Source organism: Cherax quadricarinatus, chromosome 33 (assembly GCF_038502225.1).
Source record: "Cherax quadricarinatus isolate ZL_2023a chromosome 33, ASM3850222v1, whole genome shotgun sequence".
NCBI lineage: Eukaryota > Metazoa > Arthropoda > Malacostraca > Decapoda > Parastacidae > Cherax > Cherax quadricarinatus.
In genome coordinates, this window is record NC_091324.1 from 8,582,609 (window position 1) to 8,609,582 (window position 26,974).

Consider the following 26,974-nt stretch of genomic DNA (forward strand, 5'->3'; position numbering starts at 1 on the left):
CAGCTGTGTTGGGGTTTTCAGTGTGGGTGGGGTTTGTGGTGGGGGGTGGGGGCAGAGTGCCCAAAAGGGGCTGCCGTAGAGGTGGGGTTTGTGGTAGGGGTGGGGGCAGAGGGAACAGAGTGAGGGTTTTGGTTAAGGTTCAGTTGCTTCGGGGTTGTTGTGGTTGGAGTCCTTCTGTGGGTGTCTCTGTAGGGTGTATTTGTCCTTCCACCTGAGTCTGGGTTCTGCTCGTCATCATCGATGTCTCCCATTCCTCTTTTCGTTTTTGTACCCTCTCTCTCTGTCTCGTCCTTTCCTTCTGTGTTCTGTCGCGATCGAAGTACACACTCCGGTACTCTGGATTGTTCCTCAGTCGTGCTTTCTCCTGCAGGATCCTGGTTCGAGCTGATACTGCCTTGAAGACTACTTTGACAGGCCGTCTCCTGCGCGCAAACCACCCAATTCTGCGAAAATTTGCCACCTGGCACGTCTCCCTCTCCTACTGCTTTCAAGATACCTTCAGTCGCTTTCTTCTCCCCTTGGATTCTTTCATCATAGGGTTCCCCTTCAACTTCTTGGAGCCCGTAGACAAACACTGACCTTTCCCTCTCCTCCTCCCACTGTGTCTCTTTTGTGTCCTCTGAGGTGTGTGTGTGTGTGTGTGTGTGTGTGTGTGTGTGTGTGTGTGTGTGTGTGTGTGTGTGTGCAATACAACCACGTCGGGTTACTACTACAATATCAGTGCTTGTGGGCTGGCTGCCTTCTAATGCCTTACAAAATATTCAATCTTCCAGACACCGTGTACTGGGTACTGGTTAGTATGCCTGGGACACTTATCCTCTACTGCTTCCCTCTTCTCTCATTTGAGCAAAAATGGTTCCTCTGAACGTGTTTGCTTGTTTCTGTAACAATGCAAGCTCCTGATGATGCGTTAATTGCAACACGAAAGGCCTGAAGATATTCATCTCCTCTCCGTGGTTGTTCATGATTTTTGCATTTTAATATAATTTATATATAATATATATATATATATATATATATATATATATATATATATATATATATATATCCCTAGGCCTTTCGTGTTGCAATCAACACATCAGGAGCTTGCAAAACTGCAGAAAAGAGGAGTGTTTCCACGCTAATGCGTTCCCAGAGGACCGCGTTCACTGGAGTGGTCCTCTGGGAACGTATTCGCGTGGAAACCCTCCTCCTTTCTGCAATTTTGCAAGCTCCTGATGATGTGTTGATTACAACACGAAAGGCTTATAGCTATCATTCTACTCCCCCCGTGGTTGTTTTGTATCTTGTATCGCTTGGTTTGCAATATTTGCTTAATATATATATATATATATATATATATATATATATATATATATATATATATATATATCCACAACGGTCTTCTCCCACCAAGGCAGGGACGCCCCCTCCCCCCCAAAAAAAAACATTCACTATGATATATTCAACAGTTATGTTGCCAGAAGTGGGTGGACATCACAATTTAAATGACAACGACTACCTTCCCAGAGGGAAGGGAGGAAGAAGGATAGAAAGGAGGAAGCCAGACAAGCGAGGAAAGAAGGGCAAGTAAACAAAGATAAAAAGAAAACTCATCTTGCCACAAGACTCGCAAACATGAGGCGCGCGTGCGCGCACACACAAACAAGCACGCGCTCGCATACACGTCCTCTTAAAGCTGCGTACTGTTTTAAACAATTTTCTCGATATACGTTATTTAGGTTAACTTAGGTTACGGCAGATACGGTTAGGTTAGGTTAGGTAAATTTTCGATAGGTTAGGTTTGCTAAGATTTCGTTAGGTTAGATTTGCCAAGATTTCGTTAGGTTAGGTAAAATTTAGTTAAGTTAGCTTCGTTTTACTAGAGATTTGGCTAGGTTTGGTTTAGTTTTGTTTTCGTTTGAGTTTGGCCTGTAAGCATAATTTGCCCAATTATAACAGTCACTAAATATAATAATATACCAAGTCGATAAGAAGGTCAGAGGTGAAGGACGAGCCACCCAGCGGACGGTACAACATACTTCCAAATGTTTGCGTCAAGGTCACACACGTGACGGTCTTCACCTAGTTTTTTACTGGCCTTAATTATGAGAATGAACTGCTGGCTCTCACTCCCACACAATGAATACTTCCTTACCTTCATTCCCAGGCAGTGACTTCAGTAGCGACGTCTGCAGTGACGTCTGTAAGGGCTTTAAGAGTGGCAACAAGGCTTTCCCGTCTAGTACCAGATTGTACCACTCACAATATATTTTAACGCATCAATATATTTAAGGCATCACCGTCAATACTAAGCTTAGTATTTACTATAACAAAAGAAATTTTCAACGTAAACTATCTAAAAAAAAAAACTTGCAAAGTGCGACCATATTCTATTTGAAAAATAAATATGTATATATATACGCTGTTAAACATAGCTCAAGAGATGAAAGAGAAATGCATAAACAGGAATGATTATATTAGAATATACTTTGAAACAGTATTTTTAGGGAAAGTAATACGTAAAATTATAATACGGAATAGACAAACAATGTGTACGAAGCATTCTGGAACATACATTTTCATTTATGTTACAGAAAGAACATAACGGAAAATTTAAAAAAATGGCCCCGAGAAAAATAAAAACAAGAACTTGGAATCCATATAGAAAGCTGGCCACAAAGAGGTTTATGAGAGATTCTAGGTGACCAGAAATAAATATACAAATGTCAGGAGAGAGGAGAAAGAAACCTCGAAAAGAAAAAGAAGTAGACAAACACAAGGTACAACCTAATATCTTATTCCTGTAAAAAATACATGAAAATATAAAAAAAAAAGAACAAAGGCAAATTTACTGAAGAAAATGCGCAATTTATTACATATATTTCCCTACAAGAGGGTAAAATAGCAGACCAGTGGAAGATGGGAACACACTGTGCTAATGTAAAAAAAAGTGGCAAAGAAACCTCTTTAAACTATCGACCTTTTTTGCTGATGAGTGCTGCGAAAATATTGCAAAAGTCATTAGAGAAAAGTTGATTAAACGCTCAGAAAAAATTTCCAAATTGATAAATAATTAGGTTTTCGATATACAAATTATCTTGTGCACCAAACACATTAAGTTATTATGATAGTGCATCGGAATATTTTTAATATAGAACTGGATGGGCGGATTGTATGTATCGAAATTTTAAGAAAACTATTGATAAGAATTCCTCCTGAAAGACTAAATTGGAAGCTCCAAAATAAAGGAGGAATAAGAGGTAAGTTATTATAATAGTAATTCTGACTTAGTGTTGACAAGTTGACAGTGTTGGCAGCAACCCTGAATGTTTTTAAGTGGGAAGTACAGTGTCTGCACTCTGAAGGTGTGAGGAAATGTACCAGTTTTTGAACTGTAGTGTCGGCATGCCTCTGGTAAGACAGTGATGGAGTGATGATTGAAAGTGTTCCTCCTTTTTCGGGTCACCCTGCCTCGGTGGGAAACGGCCGATGTGTTAATAAAAATAATGCTCAGGTGGTTTAAAAAGCAAGGTGAGCAAGCACTAGACTGAAAAGATTTTCTAATAAATATATTCTGGTATCTGCTCACGTGTCTATTTTTAATCAATTTGTGGGTATCAGTTACTAAGGTTAATACCATATGTTCAAGTGTTGTTATGTTGCCACTGATACCCTTCATAAGTCTCGCCCAGCTTGTGTTCACCTGTCAGTGAGTGACTGTGTTCAAGTTTCATGTATAACAATGTTGCATACAGAAGCGTACTGCCAACAGTCTTAAAGACAAACCTTTGTTGCAACAACATTTCGCTTTATGTACTGCGTTATCAAGTCACTGACTTGACAAAGCCTTATACAATAGTTTTTACATCAGCTGATCGCAGTTAACCAATCGTTGTTGATATCAGATCAGTGGAGCAGCCACTGAATGTTTCTCATAACTTCAGTTCGAGAATGAGCTAAGGATATCTGTTATTAATGTGTTATGAGCAACTTCGGAAATAATTTATGAGAATTTCTCCAGTGCTTATGAATTAATGAACATAACAGTTACGAGATAATTACCAAATGCTTTCAAGTTAATTATTAAACCTTCGTGTAAGACTTTCACTGGGACTCCAAATCATATATGTCCTATTATTAACGAAGATCTCTCATGAATATTTAATTCTATTATTACATTCACGGGGAAACACTAAACCCGTCGGAGTCACACTGCTGGTGATGGGCTCGTCATCCAAAGAACTGGACATTCCACTTTTTTCTGAATTCAATCTGATTACGTTCTGTTCTCCTGGCGCTGTATAATCCTCATCCGGATAAAATTTGCTTATGACTAATAATAATAATAATAATAATAATAATAATAATAATAATAAATAATATGTAGATTTTAAGTGGCTTATGAGGTATTAAGCTTAATAAAGGCTAAATAGTGCTTATTAACTTTAGTAAGGTCACTCACAAGACGTAACTGTGTGTAAACAAAATTTCTTAAGGCGAGTGCTTTTAATAAGACGAATTATTAATACTGTAATAATAATGTTGAATGAATGATTCGCTTATGATGATTTGTGTGTCATATTAAATAATTGAACTAAGCAGACAAATATTTAATTAGTTAGATAAGAGTGATGACTTGCATTAGTTAGATGAGAGTGGTGTTGAGGTCATCACTAGATGGCATGGACCAGCCATCCTGTTATGGCTTAAACTGCTGTAATCAACTCTGTTGAATATGAATTCATTCTTTGTTCCTTGCTCAGTGTGGGCCATCTTCGAAGCGTCCTACAGACGAAGTATAGCATTGGTTTGTCTATGTCAAGCATTAGAAATGGTATTAGGAGAAAGTAAACACTGAACCTGAATATCATAGGAATACAGTAAGAAGTCTGAGCATGATACCATGGATGTAGATAAGAACATTTAAGAAGCAGCCTGCACTCTCAACACACACATGTGATAGCAAGGCTCAGGCTTCTTTAGAAGAATTTCTGGCAGTCTGAAATACACTCTCACGAAGATCAAATATATGTAAAGCTTTTTCTCCACCTTATGGTCACTTTCTTGAACAATATTGTTTAATTGCCCATTTACTGAAGAATGCAGAGATAGTACTATAATTTATATTAGTCAAAATAATATACCAGAAATTTTGAGAAAGTATTCTAACTTTGCCCATTAAACAAAATATAAATTATAAATATATACCCCTTCTGAAATCTAGTTTCTCTGCCTTTTGTATGTCCCTATGCTGCGATTATTATAATAAAAAAGAAGCGCTAAACCACAAGGGCTATACAGCCCCTATACTTCGAGAGATATTCTGTTCCTGGTTGACCAGATTCGTCTTATGCTTGCCTGGTCAACCAGGATGTTGCTGGGGACCCGCTGACCCAAATACCCATCACAGCCTAGTTGATCTGGCACTTCGAGATGCTACTTTTTTTCAACTTTTCTGACAATAATTTCTTACGGTGCCCACGGCGCTCTTTCTTCTCACTGGGTTTATTTTACATTTCCTTCCATATCTCTCATTACAGTATGTTATGAGAGTGTGCAGATTTGGGACTAGGCCCTCAAGCATTTTCCACGTATATATTATCATGTATCTCTCACTTTTCCGCCCCAGCGAGTCCATTTATAGGACTTCGAGTCGTTCCATGCAATATAAATGCTTTCATTGGCTCTATGCTGGTCTTAAATGATCTCTGTATTTGTTGCAGCTCTGATATCTTCTCTGCCCTGAACCAACTGGTGCCTGAACGGGACCGTCAATACAGAATACTGACACTACTTACCTTGTTTTTAAAGTTCTCATGATCCACTCCGTCATCTCCCAATCCGTCGTGGCATTTACCTTACTGTGTTTTTCTGAAAGACGGTCATCCGACATAATTACTCCCAAGTCTTTCACGTATTCCTTTTGAGTTCATTTTTTTTTTCCATATCTAAGCAGGTGGAACTAATCACCAATGAACTAGCCGCGGCGGCAGCAAAAATCTAACCTACACTCAGAATGTTAATAATGATGATAATCTTTATTTAATTAACACACATACCGTTTTACAGATAGCAATATCTATTTAACCTCAGATAGTAAAGCAAAGTTAGTGTTTTATGTATCATACTCGCGGCTTAACTTACATATTCTTCAACAATGTGTGTTGCTACACAGGTAGAGGCAGTAGGTGGTTGGTGGTGGTGATAGTGGGGGTAGTAGGTGGTTGTTGGTGATAAGTGGTTCTTAGTGGTGATAGTAGTGATGATGGTGGTGACAGTAGTAGTAGCAGCAGTACTGGTGGTGGTGGTTTCGGTGATAGTAGTAGTAGTGGTGGTGGTGATAGTAGTGATGGCAGTGATAGGAGTGGTAGTGGTGGTGATAGTAGTAGTGGTGGTAATGGTGACGGTGGTAATGGCGGTGATAGTGGTGGTTGAGGGCAGCAGCAGCAGCGGCGGCAGCGGCAGCTGGAGCGGCGGCAGCAGCAGCAGCAGGAGCAGCAGCAGCAGCGGGAGCAGCAGCAGCAGTGTCCAAGAGACAGAGGGATGATGTCGGGAAAGGATAATAATTAAAAAAAAAAAAAAAAAATTCGGGACTAAACATGAGACATGATATGGCTGAGACCTTATAGCAAAAACGTGTGTGTGTGTGTGTGTGTGTGTGTGTGTGTGTGTGTGTGTGTGTGTGTGTGTGTGTGTGTGTGTGTGTGTGTGTGTGTGTGTGTGTTGTGTGTGGAGAGGAGGAAAGCTCACACAGCACATATGACAAGAGAAACTTCAGTTCGAGTATACAAACATGTTTTGGTACTGATGAGAGCATAGTGCCTTTGAAAAATAGCAAAGTTAGCTGCTTTGAACATTATGAAGAATGAGTTTACTACTTAGGTAACAATTAATATTTCATTATTTTTTAGCCAACAATTTTCAAAATTATTAAGACAAGAGTGTCTAACTTTGGCAAAGTGTTTAATATATTCTCCTGAAACGGAAAGGTGTGGGAAGGGTAAAGGCTGACTTTAAGTGGAAGGAAAAGTTGAGTGGGGTAGAAATGGGAAGGAAGTTGAGAGTGGAGGTGGTGGAAGAGAAGGAAAAGGAGGTTGAGGGGGTGATGGATGGTTGGGGGTGAAGGGCTGGAACAAGAATGAAGTTGAGGGTTACAAGGGGAAGCAGGTTGAGGGTGGTGGTGGAGAAGGAGGTTGAGGGTGGTGGTGGAGAAGGAGGTCGAGGGTGGTGGTGGAGGAGGAGGTTGTGGGTGGTGGTGGAGGAGGCGGTTGTGGGGGGTGGTGGAGTAGGAGGTCGAGGGTGGTGGTGGAGAAGGAGGTCGAGGGTGGTGGTGGAGGAGGAGGAGGTTGAGGGTTGTGGTGGAGAAGGAGGTTGAGGGTGGAGGAGGAGGAGGAGGAGGAGGTTGAAGGTTGTGGGGAAAGAGGTTGAGAGTGGTGGTGGTAGTGTGGAAGAAGGTTGAGGGTGGGGGTGGTAGTGTGGAAGAAGGTTGAGGGTGGTGGAGGGGAAGACAGAGTACGGTTCATAGTAAAGAGAAAAAGTATATAAAGTTTGCCTCCACTTGTTCCTCTTCGTCTGGTTCCACTCACTACTCGCACACTGATCAAGTTTACCCTAAGAAAGAATCAGAGTAGCCAGCTAAGTTAGCCTCCACATTCTCCTGCACAATACTGGATGATACATCAACTGGGATTGATATAGTTTAAAAAAAATCACTTAAATAATTTAGCACTCTGGTTATTTCAGTAGATTTCAACTTTAAAAGTTAAAAACTTAATTTTGGGTAATCAAAAACCCTACTTCTACACATGCATTTTTAACTTTTACACTTGCATAAAGGATTAGCTTTAGACTATCATTTTCCTTTACTATTTTCTATTAGACTATTTCTGGCCTGAAGAGATCTTTCTTGGGTTTACGTATCACAAGCCTGATTATATTTACCCTATTTTCCCTCTCAGCCACATCTTTCAAATACATTATGTTTATGTCCAGTTCCCCCCCCCCTCTCCCATCCTTTGCATTTCATTCTTATTTTTGGAATGAACTGTTCCGTACCGGCGTAATATTTATTAGCAGTTTATTCCGGGATCATCGCTCTCACGATACTGTTCCAGAATAGGCTTCCTGGTTGATGGCCTGATCATTCAGGCTGGTGGTGCTAGCAGCAGTAAAGTCCATCGTAGGCACGCCAGACCAGGTGAACTGGAACTGGTTGTCATTACATAATTCAAATGTTTTTAAATATTTGCTTAGGTTAATTAGGATTCGTTAGGAAACATTTCGAGTGTTCCCTGACGCGGGTTTCACTCATATGATGACCTGCCACTGGAGCCTCTGGTCGTCTGACCGAGACCTTCCACTGGCTTACTAGTCCAGCCCTTTAAACACTGACTTTATTACTGTCTGTTTCATGCATCATCTCTAACATTACATGTTAACTTGTACTGGTGGACTCACTATCATACTGACGATTCCTTCTTATAGAATGACAAATATTGCCGACGAGTATATATAGTCACTTTGTACAGCCTTAACCTATATTATAAACAAAGTTTCGCTCTGGATACACGTTCAGTGAAACGTCTATAATAAAAATTTACTCTGCACCAACTGTCTTTCTATTAAGATTTTTCCTTGTAAACATAACGTATGTTATTTCTGCCTCGTCACTAGAGTTGCCTCAGATGCTGCATAAATTATCTCTTCTTCAGATTGACAAACTTAGTTATTTATTGTTTTCATTTCTAGTTTTATAAGCTATCTAGTCTATAATTTAAGAAACCTATAACAAAATTTTGCTTTATCTGCATCGTCTCTTACATTATATATATATATATATATATATATATATATATATATATATATATATATATATATATATATATATATATATATATATATATATATATATATATATAAATATAATATATATATAATGACGTGCCGAATAGGTAAAACTGGTCAATTAGCAAGATCTCATTTAAATTAAGTTCTTTCCAAAGTTTTCTCTTATACGCTTAAAGATACATTTATTTCATTTATGTTATATAAAAATTAATAATTTTGTACCAAAAGAACCTTAGAAAACTTACCTAACCTTATTATAACAAGCGCAATTTAATTTAGCCTAATCCAACTAAATATATTTTAGATAAGTTTACGATAATTTAATAATAAACAAACACAATGAAATACATTTTTTTGTTAGGTTCAAAATTATTTTTGCGAAATTATTGTATACACAAATTTTCGCTTGCCTTATTCGGCAAGAAGAGCGTTGCTAAAGCCAAAATCGCAAGTTTTACCTATTCGGCACGACATAAAACAGAAAACTTATCACGAGCAAACGTTGAACGATATATTAAGGGGGAACTTAAGGTAATTACATGAATGGAATGTTCATTAGAGATTGTAATTGTCTTCTTGGTTTGTGGTGGGTGTGGACACGAAAATTTTTGCAGCTGAGAAAGTACTTATTGCTGGTGACTTGACAGAATGTAGCCTCCGGGTTATATTCTAAGGCGAAGCCTCAGACAAAAGGGTCTGTGCTACCACTGTGTTGCAACAAGTGCAATGCAAGACCCTGCTATTTGACACTAGATGCACCTCTATTATGGGGTGGGTTCGAGTCGACGCTTGGAGATCACGAAGGAGACAGCAAGAGGCTGTTTGATTTAAGAGGAAGGGAGCCAGATGTAACAGATGGGAACTAAAACAGATTAGGCACAAGAATGTTAGGAGATACGTTTTTCATTATTTGGTCAGTGATCAAGTGAAATATGCTTGATGAAAAAGTGGCAGAAGCAAATAACATACACAATTTCAAGAGTAAGTATGACAGGGTGCCAGGAATCAGTAAAGTTTTCAATATTTTAGAGGCATTACCAGGAGCTAGGATTCAAGCCTCGTAAACACAAGTAAGAGAGTACACACTTGAGCTGCATCGATAAAAAGACAGCAGTAGGAGGCACAGTACTCTCATTGTGAAGGCAATAACATATATCCTAAGAGATAAACTCTTGCTCTTCCCGGGATGAAAGGGAGAGTCCTTGTCCACGCAGCCAGCTGCAGGCAAGCAAGCCCTGCAATTGTAAAGAGGAGTGTTGCCTAATGCATGACTAAGCGGTGAATGAACGCACTCGCCCCTTCCCTCGCTGCTCCTCCGTTCATAATATTACGCACTAAGCAAAGCACTTAAGCATAACACACACAGGCAATCCTGCCGACACACTGACTTTCATAAATAAATTTGATGGTGATGTCTGATATTATCGGTAGTAGTTAATAGTTGTGATATTTACAGAGCACTTGGATCATGTAGGTCACTCAGCGCTCGTATCAGTAAAAAGAAATACAAACACAATAAAAAACAAAGAAAAAATAACAAATAATAAAAGCTACGAACATTAATAACGCACTCAACACAAATAAATACTGTCACACCAAATTAAAGTAACTATCACTATTTAAAAAGAAACATTAAATTATTAACGTCAAAAGACTCGTAAAAATTTCCCGAGATCCCTACAGGCACCTCGGTAATTATAAAACCATGTTCTCCATAGTGACAGCCACACCACAATCTACACAGAAGGGAGGCAGGAGCATCTACGAATAGCTGGTTAAGGGCGATAACTGTGCTCCAGGTCTTCAACAGATAATTATTATAATTATGGGGGAGCGCTAAACCCGTAGGATTATACAGAGCATGTGGGGGGATGGAATGTATTCAGGCTCAATTCAGGGAACCGGAGCACAGATCCAATTCCCTAGATCAAGAGCCCCTCACCAACGTCAAGGAACCTCCCTTGAGGAGTCAACAGACAGAAGTACTCTCAATATGACGATTCCTGTTGGAGGAGGAAACTCGAGCACTCGCGTCATAACAACCACGTGTTGATAGAGAACAGAAAGTCACTAAGGAAAAAGTAAGGCAAAAGTTTACTATAGGTCTGCTTCTTGAGGGGCAAACTTACCGGAATATTATAAACAAGGATTATTACACTTAGAGCCAGACTAGGTAGTAGAACTCACTTGCGAGGCCTCGTCTCAAACGAGGCAGCGAGGGCGTTCACCCCGAAACCCTCTCCAGGTATACTCCAGCTAAAGGTGTATTGTAGCCATGTGGGGAGAATTTTCTGGTGATGAAGATGGCCAGATATCGGGAGAGAATCTTAACCCAAGTTTGGAGTCAAGTGGAGAACCAGACTAATGCTAAGAATGATTTCAACATTTTCTTAAAAAATGACTGACTAGCTGTATCACTTAAAAAAAATTTATGTTTTACAAACCTAACTCTCAAATGCACGAAAAACTAACTTGGGATCAAAATACCAGACCTTCCTGTCAGGGATGTAGTTGATCTCGAAAATGGCGCATCAACTATTTAGATTGACACGTATGTCTTTATCGCAGTCTGGTCACTCATAGATACGAGGATCTGTTTAATAAGTTGAAGCTGGGGGTAAAATATGTAAGAAAAATTAATAATCTTTAGTGAAACGTTACTGAGATGTAGTAAGAGTGGAACTCCTCGTCTCCTCCAGCACAGAACTGGCAACACTAGAGTATGGTGAATGAGAGTCAAGGTCGAAGTGATCACAGCCGCCTGAGTTTTAATGGAGCCATGTGGCATTCTACACACCCACCCCACGCCAGTGCCACACCCACTACCATCGCCCACGTCCACTATCACTACCCGCACCTATTACCATTACCAGTGCTACTCACACTACCATCACCCACATCCACTATCACTACCCACACACTACCACCACTAGTGCCACTACCATCACCCAAGTCAACTATCACTATCCACCATCATCACCACTGCTACTTCCACTACCGTCACCCACGTCCACTGTCACTACCCACACCCACTACCATCACCTACGTCCACTATCAATACCCACACCCACTACCACCACCAGTTCCACTCCCATCACCATCACCCACGTCTATCACTGCCCACACCTACTACCATCACCAGTGCCACTCCCACTATCACCCACACCCACGATAGCACCCACCATTACCACCATCCACGCCATTTCCCACCATTACCATAATCCACGACAGCTCCCACCATTACCATAATACACGCCAGCACCCACCATTACAACCATCCACGTCAGCTCCCACCGCTACCATCATCCACGCCAGCTCCCACCATTACCATAATCCATGCCAGCTCCCACCACTAATATTATCCATGCCAGCTCCCATCACTATGATATGGTCTTGGATGCACTGGAAGAAAAACAGAATGCAGATGTAATATACAGACTTTGCAAAAGCGTTTGACAAGTGCGATCCAGGCATAAAAGCGCACAAAATACGTGCTAAATGAATAAGTGGCAAAGTGAGGAGATGGATGTTCAACTTTCTAACCAATCGAACCCAGAGAGTAGTGGTCAACAGAGTTAAATCGGAAGCTGCCATAGCGAAAAGCTCTGTTCCATGAGGCACAGTACTCACCCCTATCCTGTTCCTCATCCTCATATCAGACACAGACAGAGATGTAATCCACAGTACTGTGTCATCCTTTGCAGACGATACTAGGATCTGCATGAGACTGTCATCTATTGAGGACACTGTTAACCTCCAAGAAGATATAAACCAAGTTTTCCAATGGGCAACAGAAATTAATTTGATGTTCAATGAGGACAAATTCCAACTACTCCGTTACGGAAAATTGGAGGAAATAATAACTAGAACAGAGTATACTACAAACTCTGATCATACAATATAGCGGAAAAATAATGTGATGGACCTGGGAGTGGTAATGTCTGAGGATCTCACTTTCAGGGATCACAACACTACCACGATCACAACTGTAAAGAAAATGATAGGATGGATATTGAGAACGTTCAAAACAAGAGATGCCAAGCCAATGATGATCCTTTTTCAATCACTTGTTGTCTTTAGGCTGGAATAGTGCTGTACATTAACATCTCCGTTCAAAGCAGGTGAAATTGCAGATCTACAGAGTGTACAGAGAACCTTTACTGCACATGTAAGTTCCATCAAACACCTCAACTACTGGGAAAGCTTGGAAAAACTTGACCTGTACTCGTTGGAACGCAGGCGAGAGATATATCATAATCTACACTTGGAAAATCCTAGAAAGAATGGTCCCGAATGTGCACACAGAAATCACTCTCTACGAAAGTAAGACTGGGTAGGCGATGCAAAATACCCCCAATGAAAAGTAGGAGAGCCATTGGTACACGAACAGAAAACACCATAAATGTCCGGGGCCCAAGACTGTTCAACAGCCTCCCACCATGCATAAGGGGAATTACCAATAGACACCTGGCTGCCTTCAAGAGGGAGCTGGACAGATACTTAAAGTCGGTGCCGGATCAGCCTGATTGTGGTTCGCTCGTTAGACTACGTGCGGCGAACAGTAACAGCCTAGCTGATCAGGCCCAGATCCACCGGGAGGCCTGGTCGTGGACCGTGCCGCGTGGGCGTCGATTCCCGGAATACCCTCCAGGTAGACTACCATGCCAGCTCCCACCACCACCATCATCCACGCCAGCTCCCACCACTACCATCATCCACGCGAGGTCCCACCACTACCATCATCCACGCCAGCTCCCACCACTACCATTATCCACGCGAGGTCCCACCACTACCATCATCCACGCCAGCTCCCACCACTACCATCATCCACGCGAGGTCCCACCACTACCATCATCCACGCGAGGTCCCACCACTACCATCATCCACGCAAGGTCCCACCACTACCATCCACGCAAGGTCCCACCACTACCATCATCCACGCCAGCTCCCACCACTATCATCATCCACGCCAGCTCCCACCACTACCATCATCCACGCCAGCTCACACCACTATCATCATCCACACGAGATCCCACCACTACCATCATCCACGCGAGGTTCCACCACTACCATCATCCACGCGAGGCCCCACCACTACCATCATCCACGCTAGATCCCACCACTACTATCATCCACGCCAGCTCCCACCACTACCACCATCCACGCCAGTTCCCACCACTACCACCATCCACGCCAGCTCCCACCACTACCATCATCCACGCGAGGTCCCACCACTACCATCATCCACGCCAGCTCCCACCACTACCATCATCCACACGAGATCCCACCACTACCATCATCCACGCCAGCTCCCACCACTACCATCATCCACGCGAGGTCCCACCACTACCATCATCCACGCGAGGTCCCACCACTACCATCATCCGCGTCAGCTCACACTACCATCATCCACACGAGATCCCACCACTACCATCATCCACGCGAGGTTCCACCACTACCATCATCCAAGCGAGGCCTCACCACTACCATCATCCACGCGAGGTCCCACCACTACCATCATCCACGCGAGGTCCCACCACTATCATCCACGCCAGCTCCCACCACTACCATCATCCACGCGAGGTCCCACCACTCCCATCATCCACGCCAGCTCCCACCACTACCATCATCCACGCGAGGTCCCACCACTACCATCATCCATGCGAGGTCCCACCACTCATCCACGCGAGGTCCCACCACTACCATCATCCGCGTCAGCTCACACCACTACCATCATCCACACGAGATCCCACCACTACCATCATCCACGCGAGGTTCCACCACTACCATCATCCAAGCGAGGCCTCACCACTACCATCATCCACGCGAGGTTCCACCACTACCATCATCCACGCGAGGTCCCACCACTACTATCATCCACGCCAGCTCCCACCACTACCATCATCCACGCGAGGTCCCACCACTCCCATCATCCACGCCAGCTCCCACCACTACCATCATCCACGCGAGGTCCCACCACTACCATCATCCACGCGAGGTCCCACCACTACCATCATCCACGCGAGGTCCCACCACTACCATCATCCACGCCAGCTCCCACCACTACCATCATCCAGGCGAGGTCCCACCATTACCATCATCCACGCCAGCTCACACCACTACCATCATCCACGCGAGGTACCACCACTACCATAATCCACGCCAGCTCCCACCACTACCATCAACTACGCGAGGTCCCACCACTACCATCACCCACGCGAGGTCCCACCACTACCATCATCCATGCGAGGTCCAACCACTACCATCATCCATGCGAGGTCCCACCACTACCATCATCCACGCCAGCTCCCACCACTACCATCATCCACGCCAGCTCCCACCACTACCATCATCCACGCCAGCTCCCACCACTACCACCATCCACGCTCCTACCACTACCCTGCTGAATGCCTGGTCAATCATGCTGTTGCTGCTAGCAACCATTATAACCTGCCTGATCAAGGACTTCGATCAAGTCCAATGCCCTCTTGAAAAAGATTAATTAACGTTAATTCCAGCAATATTTCCAATACTGAAGATGTTGAAGACTCTTGAACCTCAGATGATGACTAGGCGTTATCTGTGCCTGAGACATTTAGAGAAGACATTTTCCTGTGTTTATGACATTCTGAGAAGACACGTTTTCTGTGCTTGACATCAGAAACACACACTAACAAACTCTGGAAATTAATTTTTCAAATACACTGAACGTAAACAAGAGGTGTCAGAAGATAGAGCTCAACACGAATAGAGATAGGTAATGACACACGCATCATTAATAAAATATATCTTTAGCAATAAATAAAAAATATTGAGTGAATCGAAACAGTAGCTAGTGACCAAGATGCTGCCATCTAGCAAACAGTAGTGACCAGGATGCTGCCACTTGGTAAACAGTAGCTAACCAGCTGATGCCACCTGGTAAACAGTAGCTAACCAGCTGATGCCACCTGGTAAACAGTAGCTAACCAGCTGATGCCACCTGGTAAACAGTAGCTAACCAGCTGATGCCACCTGGTAAACAGTAGCTAACCAGCTGATGCCACCTGGTAAACAGTAGCTAACCAGCTGATGCCACCTGGTAAACAGTAGCTAACCAGCTGATGCCACCTGGTAAACAGTAGCTAACCAGCTGATGCCACCTGGTAAACAGTAGCTAACCAGCTGATGCCACCTGGTAAACAGTAGCTAACCAGTTGATGCCACCTGGTAAACAGTAGCTAACCAGCTGATGCCACCTGGTAAACAGTAGCTAACCAGTTGATGCCACCTAGTAAACAGTAGCTAACCAGCTGATGCCACCTGGTAAACAGTAGCTAACCAGCTGATGCCACCTGGTAAACAGTAGCTAACCAGCTGATGCCACCTGGTAAACAGTAGCTAACCAGTTGATGCCACCTGGTAAACAGTAGGTAACCAGCTGATGCCACCTGGTAAGCAGTAGCTAATCAGCTGATGCCACCTGGGAAACAGTAGCTAACCAGCTGATGCCTCCTGGGAAACAGTAGCTAACCAGCTGATGCCACCTGGTAAACAGTAGCTAACCAGCTGATGCCACCTGGTAAACAGTAGCTGATGCCACCTGGTAAACAGTAGCTAACCAGCTGATGCCACCTGGTAAACAGTAGCTACCCAGCTGATGCCACCTGGTAAACAGTAGCTACCCAGCTGATGCCACCTGGTAAACAGTAGCTAACCAGCTGATGCAACCTAGTAAACAGTAGCTAACCAACTGATGCCACCTGGTAAACAGTTGCTAACCAGCTGATGCCACCTGGTAAACAGTAGCTAACCAGCTGATGCCACTTGGTAAGCAGTAGCTAACCAGCTGATGCCACCTGGGAAACAGTAGCTAACCAGTTGTTAGGTAAGACACATATGCAACAGTTAGGTATCTATATTTCGAAACGTTTCGCCTACACAGTAGGCTTCTTCAGTCGAGTACAGAAAAGTTGATAGAAGCAGTAGATACTTGAAGACGATGTAATCAGTCCATCGTTTCGCCTACTGTGTAGGCGAAACGTTTCGAAATAAAGATACCTAACTGTTGCATATGTGTCTTACCTAACAATCTGTCGGTATTTTATACCATTTCAATGTTCAGCTAACCAGTTGATGCCACCTGGTAAACAGTAGGTAACCAGCTGATGCCACCTGGTAAGCAGTAGCTAATCAGCTGATGCCACCTGGGAAACAGTAGCTAACCAGCCGATGCCTCCTGGTAAACAGTAGCTAACCAGCTGATGCCACCTGGTAAACAGTAGCTAACCAGCTGATGCCACCTGGTAAACAGTAGCTACCCAGCTGATGCCACCTGGTAAACAGTAGCTACCCAGCTGATGCCACCTGGTAAACAGTAGCTAACCAGCTGATGCCACCTAGTAAACAGTAGCTAACCAGTTGATGCCACCTGGTAAACAGTAGGTAACCAGCTGATGCCACCTGGTAAGCAGTAGCTAATCAGCTGATGCCACCTGGGAAACAGTAGCTAACCAGCTGATGCCTCCTGGGAAACAGTAGCTAACAAGCTGATGCCACCTGGTAAACAGTAGCTAACCAGCTGATGCCACCTGGTAAACAGTAGCTAACCAGCTGATGCCACCTGGTAAACAGTAGCTAACCAGCTGATGCCACCTGGTAAACAGTAGCTACCCAGCTGATGCCACCTGGTAAACAGTAGCTACCCAGCTGATGCCACCTGGTAAACAGTAGCTAACCAGCTGATGCCACCTAGTAAACAGTAGCTAACCAGCTGATGCCACCTGGTAAACAGTAGCTAACCAGCTGATGCAACCTAGTAAACAGTAGCTAACCAACTGATGCCACCTGGTAAACAGTTGCTAACCAGCTGATGCCACCTGGTAAACAGTAGCTAACCAGCTGATGCCACTTGGTAAGCAGTAGCTAACCAGCTGATGCCACCTGGGAAACAGTAGCTAACCAGTTGATGCCACCTGGTAAACAGTAGGTAACCAGCTGATGCCACCTGGTAAGCAGTAGCTAATCAGCTGATGCCACCTGGGAAACAGTAGCTAACCAGCTGATGCCTCCTGGGAAACAGTAGCTAACCAGTTGATGCCACCTGGTAAACAGTAGCTAACCAGCTGATGCCACATGGTAAACAGTAGCTAACCAGCTGATGCCACCTGGTAAACAGTAGCTAACCAGCTGATGCCACCTGATAAACAGTAGCTAATCAGCTGATGCCACCTGGTAAACAGTTGCTAACCAGCTGATGCCACCTACTAAACAGTTGCTAACCAGCTGATGCCACCTGGTAAACAGTAGCTAACCAGCTGATGCCACCTGGGAAACAGTAGCTAACCAGCTGATGCCACCTGGGAAACAGTAGCTAACCAGTTGATGCCACCTGGTAAACAGCTAACCAGCTGATGCCACCTGGTAAACAGCTAACCAGCTGATGCCACCTGGCAAACAGTAGCTAATCAGCTGATGCCACCTGGCATACAGTAGCTAACCAGCTGATGCCACCTGGTAAACAGTAGCTAACCAGCTGATGCCACCTGGGTGTCGAACCAGGTAAGAACCAGGAATAATGGATTTAAGTTGGATAAATTTACATTTAGAAAGGACATAGGTAAGTACTGGTTTTCTAACAGAGTTGTAGATGCGTGGAACAGTCTTCCCAGTGGGGTGATAGAGGCTAGGACCTTGGTTAGCTTTAAGAAGAGACTGGACAAATATATGAGTGGGAGGGGCTGGGTTTGATTGGTGTTATTGGGTACGGGAGTTATTTCTAGGGAAGCTTAAGGTAGTAGTCGTTTTGATAAGGACCTGCCTCGCATGGGCCAGTAGGCCTTCAACAGTGTTCCTCCATTCTTATGTTCTTATGTACAGTAGCTAATCAGCTGATGCCACCTGGTATATCGTAGCTAACCAGCTGATGCCACCTGGTAAACAGTAGCTAACCAGCTGATGCCACCTGGTATATAGTAGCTAACCAGCTGATGACACCTGGTATATAGTAGTTAACCAGCTGATGCCACCTGGTATATAGTAGCTAACCAGCTGATGCCACCTGGTATACAGTAGCTAACCAGCTGATGCCACATGGTATACAGTAGCTAACCAGCTGATGCCACATGGTATACAGTAGCTAACCAGCTGATGCCACCTGGTATATAGTAGCTAACCAGCTCATGCCACCTGGTAAACAGTAGCGAACCAGCTGATGCCACCTGGTAAACAGTAGCGAACCAGCTGATGCCACCTGGTAAACAGTAGCTAACCAGCTGATGCCACCTGGTAAACAGTAGCTAACCAGCTGATGCCACCTGGTGAACAGTAGCTAACCAGCTGATCCCACCTGGTAAACAGTAGCTAACCAGCTGATGCCACCTGGTATACAGTAGCTATTCAGCTGATGCCACCTGGTATACAGTAGCTATTCAGCTGATGCCACCTGGTATATAGTAGCTAACCAGCTGATGCCACCTGGTAAACAGTAGCTAACCAGCTGATGCCACCTGGTATACAGTAGCTAACCAGCTCATGCCACCTGGTATATAGTAGCTAACCAGCTGATGCCACCTGGTAAACCGTAGCTAATCAGCTGATACCACCTGGTATATAGTAGCTAACCAGCTGATGCCACCTGGTAAACAGTAGCGAACCAGCTGATGCCACCTGGTAAACAGTAGCGAACCAGCTGATGCCACCTGGTAAACAGTAGCGAACCAGCTGATGCCACCTGGTAAACAGCAGCGAACCAGCTGATGCCACCTGGCAAACAGTAGCTAACCAGCTGATGACACCTGGTATATAGTAGCTAACCAGCTGATGCCACCTGGTATATAGTAGCTAACCAGCTGATGCCACCTGGTATACAGTAGCTAACCAGCTGATGCCACCTGGTATATAGTAGCTAACCAGCTGATGCCACCTGGTAAACAGTAGCGAACCAGCTGATGCCACCTGGTACACAGTAGCTAACCAGCTGATGCCACCTGGTAAACAGTAGCTAACCAGCTGATGCCACCTGGTAAACAGTAGCTAACCAGCTGATGCCACCTGGTAAACAGTAGCTAACCAGCTGATGCCACCTGGTGAACAGTAGCTAACCAGCTGATCCCACCTGGTAAACAGTAGCTAACCAGCTGATGCCACCTGGTAAACAGTAGCTAACCAGCTGATGCCACCTGGTAAACAGTAGCTAACCAGCTGATGCCACCTGGTAAACAGTAGCTAACCAGCTGATGCCACCTGGTAAACAGTAGCTAACCAGCTGATGCCACCTGGTAAACAGTAGCTAACCAGCTGATGCCACCTGGTAAACAGTAGCTAACCAGCTGATGCCACCTGGTAAACAGTAGCTAACCAGCTGATCCCACCTGGTAAACAGTAGATAACCAGCTGATGCCACCTGGTAAACAGTAGCTAACCAGCTGATGCCACCTGGTAAACAGTAGCTAACCAGCTGATGCCACCTGGTAAACAGTAGCTAACCAGCTGATGCCACCTGGTAAACAGTAGCTAACCAGCTGATGCCACCTGGTAAACAGTAGCTAACCAGCTGATGCCACCTGGTAAACAGTAGCTAACCAGCTGATGCCACCTGGTAAACAGTAGCTAACCAGCTGATGACACCTGGTATATAGTAGCTAACCAGCTGATGCCACCTGGTATATAGTAGCTAACCAGCTGATGCCACCTGGTATACAGTAGCTAACCAGCTGATGCCACCTGGTATATAGTAGCTAACCAGCTGATGCCACCTGGTAAACAGTAGCTAACCAGCTGATGCCACCTGGTAAACAGTAGCTAACCAGCTGATGCCACCTGGTAAACAGTAGCTAACCAGCTGATGCCACCTGGTAAACAGTAGCTAACCAGCTGATGCCACCTGGTAAACAGTAGCTAACCAGCTGATGCCACCTGGTAAACAGTAGCTAACCAGCTGATCCCACCTGGTAAACAGTAGCTAACCAGCTGATGCCACCTGGTAAACAGTAGCGAACCAGCTGATGCCACCTGGTAAACAGTAGCTAACCAGCTGATGCCACCTGGTAAACAGTAGCTAACCAGCTGATGCCACCTGGTAAACAGTAGCTAACCAGCTGATGCCACCTGGTAAACAAAATAATTAAATTTTCTTTTTAAAGCAGCTCAAAACATTAAGAAATTAAGTTTAGTTTAATTACAGGAAGAGTGATGTCAAGTTCATCTCTAACATGAGTTTCATTTAGAGAAGTAACAATACCAACAACAGCAAGAGGATCAGGACCCATTAGCAGCAGCAGTCATTACAGCAGCAATAGAATAAGAGGGTAGCAACAGCACAAACAGCAGCAGAATATGGTGATGGTGGTAGTAGCAGCAGCAGCAGCAGCAGCAGCAGCAGCACCAGGCACAGACGGAGTGCCACCATTAAACAGACCGGATGTAAAAAAAGAGCGACAGCAATTTACTCATGATGGCGAGAATTACCGAGTGCCTGAATGTGGCACTGTGTGGAGGGCGGGGTCGTTGGCACTCAGGAGCAGGGAGGAGAGGGAAGAGAGGAGAGGGAAGGGAGGAGAGGGAAGGGAGGAGAGGGAAGGGAGGAGAGAGAGAGAGGAGGAGAGAGAGCGAGAGCGAGAGCGAGAGCGAGAGCGAGAGAGAGAGGGAAAAGAACAGCAGAAGCTTTGAGCTACACTAATACATCTCTTGGGAAATTTAAGAAACACAAAAAACGTTACTAAAACTGATGCATTAAACATATAATACCAGAGTATATACCATTAAACCACAATGATCTTTATGTACATAAAACATTCTGATTCTTTAAAACTAAAACCAGTGAAAGTGTGGCAATTACTCAGAAACATCTACAAGTACATTTAAGTGCAGTATGTACAAGTACTTTTAAGTACTTGTATATGCACTATGTGGAAGTACTTTTAAGTACTAGCCCATATTACCAAACTTCCGTTTAGTAATGACAGTAGGAAGGATCGTCGTGGCACAGTGTATATACATCAAAATGCAACAGTTAAGGATAAAAGTTGAACTTGTGTTACTATTACTACATCACCTGTTGATGGTGTCAGGGGGGGGGGGTGCCGCCCCCGCGGCTCGTTGTTGCACCAGGCCTCCTGGTTGCTGGTGTGACGGGTCAGGCTACTGGTACCTGCATTTAATATTACTGCCTGCTACAACCACCACCTATTACTACTACTACCAAATATTACCATCACTACTGTCACCTGCTACCGGCTATTATTACCAGTTATTACTGAAATTACTATTTCTGAGATCACTATTACTGAGACTACTACTACCTGTAATACTTTTCACAGGATGAGCTTGATGTTTCAACACTATATTTGTGTGTAACTGATTTTAACGACAGAGGTAGGAACAGTGGTTGTGGGAAAGAAGGGAGGAGGAGAGGAAAGAAGGGAGATGAAGGGCAGGACAGATAAGAAAGGGAGGGGATGAAAGAGAGAGGGGGAGGGAAGGAAAGAAGAAAAATGGAGGAAGGCAGAGAAGGTTTGCTAGAGAAAAGGTGGTTGGCGTAGAGAAAAAGGGGCGGTGAAGAGGATAGAGATAACTGACGAAGAGTGAGGAGTAACTTGAGCTCTGTTTCTCAACGCTACGCACTCAGTAGAAGAGACATGCAGAAGGGAATAGTAAAATAATATAGATCAGTAAAACAACTTTGGTGCACTAGAAGGTTTCCCCTAATACACAAGAGCAATCTTTTACACACACATTATATACATATATATATATATATATATATATATATATATATATATATATATATATATATATATATATATAATATATATATATATATAATCTTGCTGCTCCATCACCAAACCTTAGTGCAGCACTGGCCTACAAAGAGTCAAGCTGGGATGACCCCATCGCTGAAAAGGTGCTTGCCAACATGCTCAGGGCTGTAACATCACACAGGGAGACTGCCCATCTCCAGGCTGTGTGCGCACCTCACTCCCGGAACTTCCTCCAAACAATTTCCATCTCGGCAATGGGAACGCGCCTCGACCCTAAGACCCTCCATATTGCAGTGGCTCTGCGCCTTGCTGCCCCAATTCACACTGAATATACGTGTATTTGCGGCGATGTGCAAGCCGACCAACATGGTCTACATGGTCTTAATTGTTCCAAAACCAAGGGCTGACATGCAAGACACAATGAGGTCAACGACATCACAAAGAGAACCCTTGCTACAGCTGGATGCCCAGCTCACAACCCAGCAAACCGCCCCGATGGGATCACCATCTACCCTTGGAAGAATGGCAAGCTCTTAGTATGGGACTATACCTGTGTGTCCACACTGGCTGACACCTATATCCACCACAGTGTCGGGCAACAGGGAGGAGCTGCTGACCACAGGGAGGAGTACAAGATCGGCAAGTACGTGTACAGGGACATAAGCCAACAGTATCAATTTCTCCCAGTGGGATCAGAGACCTTGAGATCATGGGGAAAAACTGCCACATGTTTCCTTTAAGAACTGGGTTCCAGACTCATCGACACCACCAGGGACCCAAGGGCAGCCATTTTCATGTTCCAGCGCCTCAGCATGGCAATCCAGAGGGGAAATGCATGCTGCATACTGGGTTCGCGTCCAGCTTCGGAGGAGCTGGAGGAGATTCATAACCTTTGATATATTGTACCAATGTATTCATGTTTGTGTTTTCTATCAATGTATTCTGCCTATTATTAAAGTTAGCATATAGCATAAAAATATAGGGGGTGGTAGGAGAAAAAAATATTCAAACAGCTCCGGGGAGAAGCTTGAGCTTTCCCTGATGTACGTTTGTCTCCTCTGAGGATGAGGGTCCCCAGTAAAGTTCTAGAGGTGGTATATATATATATATATATATATATATATATATATATATATATATATATATATATAGATATATATATATATATATATATATATACAGTGGTCCCCCGCTTTTCGTAGTTCCCGGCAATCGTAAAATTCGCCAATCATAGAGGTATTTTCGTATAAACATGGACTCGCTTTTCATAGGTTGACTCGCGAGTCGTAGTTCGTCCTGGACGCGTACCCACGGCGTGAGCCAGGGCGGCAGCCAGTCTGGCATTGTTTACCAGTGAGCGAAGGTCCCCTCACGTGCTCCAGCGAAATATTTCATAATATTCCATTTATTTTAGTGCTTGCAAGTACTAAATAAGCTACCATGGCTCCAAAGAAAGCTCCTAGTGCCAAGCCTGTGGTAAAGAAGGTGAGAAATACGATTGAATTTAAGAAAACCATCATTGAACAATATGAAAGTGGTACAAGTGTGGCCGAACTGTCCAGGATGTATAAGAAACCCTACACAACCTTATGTTCCATAGTGGCCAAGAAAAATGAAATAAAGGATGCTGTTGTTGCAAAGGGAGTAACTATGCTGACAAAAATGAGATCACCAGTACTGGAAGAGGTTGAGAAGTTATTATTGGTGTGGATAAATGAGAAACAATTAGCAGGAGATACTCTTATGACTTCGTTTATTTGCGAAAAGGCTAGGCAGTTGCATGAAGATTTGGTAAAGAAATTGCCTGCAAATAGTGGTGAAGTGAGTAAATTTAAGGCCAGCAAAGGCTGGTTTGAGAGATTTAAGAACCGTACTGGCATACACAGTGTGGTAAAGCATGGTGAGGCTGCCAGTTCGGACCACAAGGCGGTTGAAAAATATGTGCATGAATTCCAGGAGTACATAGAGGCTGAAGGACTGAAACCTGAACAAGTGTTCAATTGTGACGAAACAGGCCTCTTTTGGAAGAAAATGCCAAAGAGGACCTTCATTACACAAGAGGAAAAGGCAATGCCAGGACACAAGCCTATGAAAGACAGGCTGACGCTAATGTTCTGTGCTAATGCTAGTGGGGATTTCAAAGTGAAGCCATTACTAGTGTACCATTCTGAAAATCCCAGAGTGTTCAGGAAAAACAGTGTTATGAAGAGTAAATTGTGTGTGTTTTGGAAATCTAATAGTAAGGCATGGGTCACGAGGGAAATTTTCGTCGAGTGGTTCAATGAAGTGTTTGGCCCTAGTGTGAAGGAGTATCTCCTGGAAAAGAAATTGGATCTCAAGTGCCTGCTAGTAATGGACAATGCACCTGCTCATCCTCCAAACTTGGATGACCTAACTTTCGAGGAGTTTGGGTTTATCACAGAAAAATTCTTGCCCCCGAATACCACTCCTCTCCTCCAACCCATGGACCAGCAGGTTATTGCAAACTTTAAAAAACTCTACACAAAAGCAATGTTTCACAGGTGCTTGACTGTGACCACAGACACTCACTTGACCCTAAGGGAATTTTGGAGAGAACACTTCAGCATCCTCCACTGCATAACCCTTATAGGTATGGCTTGGGAGGGAGTGACTACCAGGACTTTGAACTCTGCCTGGAGAAAATTGTGGCCAGATTGTGTCGACAAGAGGGATTTTGAAGAATTTGGGACTGACCCTAATGAGCCTAAGTCTGTTGTAAAATCAATTGTGGCACTGGGGAGTTCCATGGGGTTGGATGTGAGTTTGGAGGATGTGGAAGAATTGGTGGAAGACCACAATGAAGAGCTCACCACTGAGGAGCTGCAAGAGCTTCAGCAGGAAGAGCAACACATCGCAGCTCAGAATCTTGCTGCAGAGGAGGAGGAAGAGAGATGGAAGAAGGTGCCTTCTTCAGAAATTAAAGAGATTTTTACTATGCGGGGTAAGATGGAAAGCTTTATGGAGAAACATCACCCTAACAAGGTTGTTGCAAGCCAGGTTGGCAACATGTACAGTGACACAGTCTTGGGCCATTTTAGGGAAGTGTTAAAGAGACGCCAGAAACAGAGCTCTCTCCACAGTTATTTTGTGAGACAGGACTCCAGTGACTCTCAAGGTGGTCCTAGTGGCATTAAGAAACAGAGAAGAGAAGCAACCCCAGAAAAGCAAATGGTACCTGAGGTGTTGATGGAAGGGGATTCCCCTTCCAAACTATAAACAATCCACTCTCTCTCCTCCTCCAGTCTCCCATACACTAAGAAGAATCTCCAATAAAGGTAAGTGTTATGCTGTTAATGTTTCATTCATCATTTCCCATTGTATTATGTACTACATGCATATTTCATGTTAAAATTTATTTTGTTTTAATACTTCTGGGTGTCAGGAACGGATTAATTGTATTTACATTATTTCTAATGGGGAAAATTGATTCGTAAATAGTAAATTTCGTTTATAGTAACTCCTCCAGGAATGGATTAATTACGAACAACGAGGGACCACTGTATATATATATATATATATATATATATATATATATATATATATATAATGCTGGGCTGCAGTGGATCGTATAGAGAACCTTGGAAAAAGTAGAAATCGTCTCTATAAAAGCTTTGCTACCACTGTTGTAGGAGAATGGAAGAAGTGCAGCATTTGGCAATCTCTCGGTGGGAAGGAGACACGAAAGGAAAACTGGCATCCGGAAGAGCGACCTCCAAAATATGCTAGCGATCGGCAAGGTCCAAGAAGGATATTCCTCCGATGACACAATTCCGTCTCAAAATGGATAGAATGTGATCGTCCCCATCAGCAATCAAGGTTGACATACTTTCAGACTATTTTGCTATGATGTACAACAAGTCACTGGTCCTGTTAAGTCAAGCTCCACCAGTAACATCAAGAACTGTTAATGTTATCATGGAGACTGTCAGAGAGGAAGAGAATATCTCTGAATCCTTGTCGAGTGGAAAGGCTGTGTGGCAGGAAGGTGAGCCCGGGATTGTTCCACGGAAGCGCTGATCAGCTAGCATCATTTAGAAGGCAAATACAGACCCAAGTGTAAAAAGAAATGGTCACAAACTTAAAGTCAGTGTCACTACTGTCAATCACTGGTAAAATTCTTAAGACAAAAAAATCTCTCTATAAAATTATTTTTTAATTATGTACTATTTAAAAGGTTTCAGCGGCAACAGTTACTGTATATTGATGGTGACAAAGTACTCTCTACCTCCTTAGACAATAACCTCGAGGGTGATTTTTGTGCCACCCATCATTTAAATGGTTATAACTTTGACCATAATTTTTAAAGAGGTGGATCGGTAAGCAAGCGGAAGGCCTTAGTCAAATGACCAAAAGCTCCAACGGCGGGTCATCGTCCAAGACCCGCG